This window comes from Alosa alosa, chromosome 1 (assembly GCF_017589495.1).
Source record: "Alosa alosa isolate M-15738 ecotype Scorff River chromosome 1, AALO_Geno_1.1, whole genome shotgun sequence".
Classification (NCBI taxonomy): domain Eukaryota; kingdom Metazoa; phylum Chordata; class Actinopteri; order Clupeiformes; family Clupeidae; genus Alosa; species Alosa alosa.
Genome location: NC_063189.1, coordinates 31,507,634 through 31,514,913, shown reverse-complemented (window position 1 = coordinate 31,514,913; position 7,280 = coordinate 31,507,634).

Genomic DNA, 7,280 nt, shown 5'->3' with positions numbered 1-7,280 from the left:
TATCATGTTTCAATACACTTTAGGTCAATATCACACCGGAATTCTCCTTTAAACCATTTCTGTGTAGCTTTAGCTGAATGCTTTGGGTCATTGTCTTGCTGGAAAATAAATCTTCTCCCAAGTCGTAGTTCTCTTGCAGACTCAATCAGATTGTCCTTCAGAATGTCCAAATATTTTGCTGCATTCATTTCACCCTCTACAAGCCTCAGGGCCTGCTGCCGAGAAGCATCCTACCACCAGCATGCTACCACCATCATGCTTCACAGTAGGGGTGGTGTGTTTGTAGTGATGATGAGCAATATAGCATCTAGTCTGATGGCCAAAAAGCTCAATTTTGGTCTCATCAGAACAAAGAAGCTTCTTCCATTTGACCTTGGAGTCTCCCACATGTTTTTGGCTGAAATGTAATATACGTTTTTTTAATGAGCTCTTTCATAAGATAGATAGATAGATAGATAGATAAATAGATAGATATATAGATAGATCCTTTATTGATCCTCAAGGGGAAATTCAAGAAATTCATAAAGCTTTTTCTGGTGAAGAACCTGGGCAGTAGTGGTACATTTGTATGCAGAATCTCTCCCATCTCAGTTGCCTAAGCTTTTAAATTCTTCAAAGTTGTCATATCTCATACATGCCTTGGTGGCTTCCGCCCACTGGTCATATTCCTTAAATTCCTTAATGATTTTTGTATCCATCCCCTGACTTTCAATAACCTTTCCTTGGAGTTGCTGGGAGTGTCCTCATGGTGCCATTGCTGGCAGGAATACTGATTAACCAGTGACCCAGTGACTGAACCTTCCAGACACAGGTGTCTCTACAGTATATTACTATACTATATATTATACACATTCACTGCACTCAGGCCATCTCCATTACTACATTACTAATTGTGAGACTATACTAGGACCAGTGGGCTGAACCGCTGTTGAATTACTGTAGGTCAGTCACTTTGGGGAAGGGTGGTGGTGGTGTGTGGGGGTATTTATACCATAACCATAACCATGCAACCACTTATTCTACAATACAGTACATTACTCTGTTTTCACTTTGACATAAAGAGATAATTTAATTAGTAAATTATTGTCAAAAAAGCCCAATAATATAAAATATTTATAAAAGCAATAAAAGGGAAAAATATCCAGGGGATGAATACATTTTGTAGGCACTATATTTCTCAACTGAGCTTGTCATTGGAGGCTTCAAAATTCCTTTGCCATACAATGCAAAAACTACTTACACACAATGACACGGTTTGCAGACAACACAGTCCCTTGTTTTCTCAGAATCTGTGACAGCCACAGCAAGCATCTCAACTGCAGAGAATTTACCAGGCAAAAAATTGTATCATTTTCGTTTCAGGGATTCAAATATGTTATGGTCCATTTTTGCATGGAAGTCCCCTCCAGAGTTTCTGGCTTTGTTGTTTAGGATAGGAGGACTCACATAATTGAAATGCAACAAACAGACAAACAATGCAATATAACACCACTGTGGCCATATCAAAGGCACAACCATTTCTTATCAAATCTGACGTGACTGACATTTTAAGTAGAATGGTGCATAGTCAGAGTCTTTGAGATATTTTCTTTGTGTGTGAAAGGTAATCATCACCTCCATTTTCAGACACTGTACTGATTAAATAATGCAGAGTGAAGATTCAAAGTCAAATAATGCACATTAACATGAACCATCATCCAAAGCAGATGTTAGATTTTTAATTTAGCACATAATGGTTTTTGTGTCATCCAATCACGACTCTGAGTATGAGGTTGACACTTTCAAGTAAGGCCATCTACCACAAATAAAAAAACAATAAAAGAATAAATAAATAAAAAAGAGAGAGAGGGAGAGAGAGACACACACACACACATACAGTAGTGAGAGAGAGAATGAGCAAGTGAGAGAGAGAGAATGAGTAAGTTAGTATTGAGTATGACTGGATTTCTGTTTATGAAACAGGACAAAAAGAGGATAGGTACGAAGAGGAATGATGATATCGATTTTTCACAAATCACAAATCAATATAAAACTTCCTAGTGCTTCCTAGTGCCTCTTGAAAAGTTTCTTTTCAGGCTCATGAGCAGACTGCATTGAAGTGTCTTCGGAGGACCCAGCCACTTAGCACATGCATTTCCCTGCTGAGGAGGAAGCTGTCCTTCGAGCGTGGAAAGCCCTTATGGACTTTGTGCTCGCTAATTGTGGTGACCTTTGAAGCTAATGAATTCGATTCGTCTTTTGGTTGTTTTTTTCCCTTGAGGGAAACACTTTGCTGTGCTGTCCCTGATCCACTTGTGTGAACTGAAAGTAAAAGATACATTGATATTCAGGGCGCTCTGCTCTGCAATACTGTCGAAACAGTGTTCAACATAAATTAGAAGGAAATACACTGGAGATTTGATTTAGTAGATCATTAAAACAAGATTGCATGTTCAAATGAATGGTTAAATGGTTGTCCAATGCTGCAGACCTGAAATATATTTGTGCTATGGCTGAAAAGCAAGCATCCCATAGCACAACCCTGTTTTATTAGTAGGCAAAAAAATATATCGTTTTTCAGCAGTTTCAGGGAACATACTGAAGTGGTATATGGTATGTTCCAAGGAAACTTAATTGCATTACTGAATGATTATACAATAAGTTGAGTATGTATTGTAATTCAATATAATATTGTATTTAGAGAGACCATTTCAAAACTTGTGATACAAATGGTATATAATAAGTCCCAACAATTTATTATAACAATTCATCAAGATTTTGACAACTTCAAATACAACTACATATCCCCATTAGAGAGGCCTATGAGATTTGTCACAAATCCTTACTTGCCACCTTCAATTATCATTGCATAGGCCAATTTCTAAAAGTGTAAAAGTTGGCCAGCAACTTCATTTGTTAAAGACTCTAATTACAGGGTGATTTTGAAAGGTTTTGGCAGTCTGACTGTGCTTTCCAAGGATTTGTAATATCTTTCCACTGTTTGCCGAGATTTATTCAGACGAACGTTTGGATATGCTGCCAGTCTGGCTGGAATCAGCTGCACTCAGACTTCAAATGACAGGATGTCTCCATCGCTTCCTTTCAATGAATTCAGAAAAGAGAGTAGGTTCACTTCTGTTTTTTGTTTGTTTGTTTTCGTTTCGTTTTCATCTTCAATTTTACAGCTTTGCATTTCATAGAAGATGCTGTTATTGTTGATGGCTTATTGCACACTGTTTTACTCATCTTTTACTTATTGGCTCCACTGATTTAGCTTTTCCTTTCTTACACTCCACTCTAATCCTCTCTCTGTGGGCTCTGCTTGTCTTATGCCTTGTGGGAACAGCTCAATATGTTGTGCTTGTGCTGTAATTTGCCACCAGATGTGCTGCTTTTGTATTATCAGCAGCTCACCTGCAGACAAGGGTTTTTTATTGTTAGCTTGCTGTTCTCCTGGTGGAACAAATTAATAAGAAGTAGATGCCCCAAGGTAGATACCCCTGCTGCTGTAGACCACAGCGTTACTGTGGGAAAACAAAATTAAATAGAAAGATAGAACATTTACATAAAGGAGTCTTACACAAAGAACATTGGTCTCTGTCACTTTATACAGGATGGCAAATGTAAGAAGATATGCATGCACAAACAATAGTCGTTTCTACAAATATGTCTTTAGACCAAATAAATGAGTCCAAAGCCTAATTTCCAACCCTGACACATGCGTAATTTAACACTATGACACATACGTTTGTCAGGAAATGAGGGATGTAACTCTTTGCCACTCTAGTTACAGAAACTTCTTCTGGCCATAAGACAGCTTGGCGTAAGTCTCTGTGAGGGCAGCAATTAAATTACTGTAGTCTGCAGATTCTTGCGAAACCTGCAAGAATATTCTTCCATCTCCTATAGGGAAAACTAGTGAAGGCACTAAAGCACTTTTTTACCCCTGCTTTTGCCCCCAAGCTATAATAATGGATTACCCCAGTGAATCAGGGCATTTATTAAACAAATGCAATATTCATATCTATCAACATGAGGGAGATCATCTTTCCCCACTCTTAATCCTTCTCTCTCTCTCTCTCTCTTTCTCTCTCTCTCCCTCTCTCTCTCTCTCTCTCTCTCTTTGGGAGTGTTGCTATATGCTATATGTTCACCATTCATTTTGACAGGATATTGAAATCAAAAAAGTATTTCATTTTATTTCTACCGGTAGTCCAGGATGGTCGATGGGGAACCTCACAGACTCTTTGCCACATCAGATTTCCCACATCCGAGTGCAGGACTCTGGCCCCATGGCCCGTACGATCCCCTCTGTCTCCATCCCTATTCCACGGAGACGTTTTAATACGAGTTCAAAGGGCTCTGCTGTGGTTTGAACTTTTAAAAATGAGGGCATGTTATAAAACACTACGACGCAGCAGTGCTCAGTTCTGCTCGTAAAAGAAGCAGATGTATTGCAGTGCAGGTTCACTTTATTTATGCCTCTTTCTTTATAAGCCTTGTTGTACAAGGCAATTTCGTAGTATTGTATTAAATTGGCAAGTGTAGTTGGCTACAATTGAATGTACATTGTACAATTATTTTTATCTGTTGTGCAATGGGAATTGATACATAATTGATTACAGAACTCCTAATCTAAAGCCCTAATTGTTACCCTTTTTACCCCTGCTTGGGGCAGCCGTGGCCTACTGGTTAGCACTTCGGACCTGAAACCAGAGGGTTGCCGGTTCGAACTCCGACCAGTAGGCACGTCTGAAGTGCCCTTGAGCAAGGTACCTAACCCCTCACTGCTCCCCGAGCGCCGCTGTTGATGCATTAGTGGGATTAGTGTGTGCTTCACCTCACTGTATATTTACATCGTGTATATATATATACTGTAAATATACTTTTAACCCATGTAGCAAACTATGCTAAAGCAGATCATGTGGGAATAAGATAAGATGAGATGCTGTCTGTGTCCTACTATAATCTAAAGCCCTGTTCACATGCATGGTTTTAAGCTCATCACCTCAAAAGCTGAAATCATTTTAACTTTGTCATGTGATGTTTCACATTGCCAGTGGTTGTTTTGTCTCTAATTGCTGATTTGCATTACATTACATGGTCTCTTGCCGCTAGTCGTCTGCAGTCTGAATGGGGCTTAAGGGTGTGCTCGTGTTGGTCGTGGTGGACACGATGGCCTTGTCCCTTATGTCATACTTAGATCTCTGACTGAATTAAATGTCGGGAGGTTGAGACTATGACGACAGCGAGCCATTGCTCGATTCTGGAAACAGCCCATGACTCTGGTGTGGTCAAAGGGCTGGAACAGACGATTGACCACATGTTCACCCTTACTATGGAGCCAGGCATCCAGTCTCCCAGGATGAGCCCCCCATAAGCCTCTCTCTGCTCTGTCATTTACATTGGGAAATCATATTACAAGAGTCTGTGTTTCAAACATTAATGATATCTGGGAACATGAAACAAGCCTATATGTTTTGGAGTGGAGGGTAATATTTGATTAATATTCAATAGTATGAAGCATGTATGATGAAAACCGGTACTTTAATAATTAAGTTTATTTATACTCATACTGCGTCAGAGTTATCATAGTTTTGACATTTCCATTATTTCCTTATTTTAATTAAGTCCTTCAATTAATTTAGTTTCATGAGTGTATTTTCAATTTGAGTAATTGACTAGTTTTAGTTTCATTGTTATCTAGTTTAGATTTCTCTCTCTCTCTCTCTCTCTCTCTTACTAATGAAGTACACGTCAAGGAGGAAACAACAAACAAATCTTAATCTTCTCATTAAATGAAATAACCCTGCTGTGTACCACATATATATTATGAACAAAAAGAAACTATCTGCTACACTTACAATGATTATGTTCCATGTAATTAAGATAATTTATTAGCCATTATTATTTTTTTGTGCAGCACAATAAAACAGGTCACTGTGGCACATGAAAGAAGAACTGTATATGTTAGTCTCATATCTCATAGTCCTGCTATATGTTATTAAGTACAATAGCATTTCATGAGTTCACATTCCAAATTTGCAAAAAAGACAAGCAAGCAAAAAACCGTGTTTGGCGAGATCTCTAGCCAGGGTCATGGAGTGCTTTGCAGGGATCGTGCAGCAGTCAAGCAGGATCCATGCGTACACCCATATGCTATTCCTAACCTTAGCAGGATCCATGCGTACACCCATGCTATTCCTAACCTAAGAAGATGGGAGGCATGAGGAGAAGTGATGGGTTGAAAGCGAGAGAGCAAACCAGTTGCTGCAGCATGATCAAGTAGGCTGGGAATATATGACCTGATAGGAATGATGCTGTAGTAGACCTGGCAAATTCCATCACGCTTCTCACGAACCTCTGTTTAAAAACATGAATGCATCCACTGATAGCTACTTAGTATTTGATGATGTATCTGGGATTTCATAACAGTTCGAGTTTGCTTGAAACGCACCACTTAATAATAAGAAAATAGACCTTAATTGAAATTCTGGGATTGCCTTAGGGACACAGTCAGAATACCGCCCACTAATGTAGCCAAAACAAGGGATCTCACAAACACAGCTGCCTTTCAACAGATGCCTCCTACATGTAAATGCGGAGAGCACTGCTAATGTTGTCTGCACAGAGCTGCAATGTTTCAATCAAAGAAAGGCAAAGAACATTTAAGCAGTCATGCATTATTCAGCAGTGTATTGCTGTGTGTCATGTGACAAAATAACACATTTTTAAGGTCCCGAGCTTGTGCATGTCATCCCATTTGTTGTTCATTTCCCCAAGCTTAGTAGATGGCTGCCGTGGGATACGTGTGACAGGCTTCTGTCAGAGGCAGCTGGCGTTAGTTGGTGGCAAGTGCCCGTGAATCACGCTTATGCTCTTTCCCATTTTCACATGCAAATAGCTGTCGGAAATGAGCCGGAGGGTGGGGGTGTGCATGAAAGCAAAGCGACATTCTACTCACGGTCTGTACACAGCAAAATAGAAGCTCTCATAGAACCTCTCTGGCTGTATGGAAGAGAGGGATGCTGTAAAGTGTGACCTCAAAGAGCTGGGATGGTGGTGGAGAAGTCACTTAGCCATGATTTCTTTTCGAATGTTAATTTTATGTGAGATGAGATCACTTAGCACGGCACCAGCTAAGATGAGGAGGTGGAATCTTTGGCAGAAAAATCCACCTGGTAGAATGTCAAAATGATCTTACCTGCAGCTGCTCTCAGTCATCAAAAATCTCACCCAAGGACTGTTGCCAGATGGTTAACCATAAGTTAATGTCAGGGAAGGGACTGTCATTTCTGTGT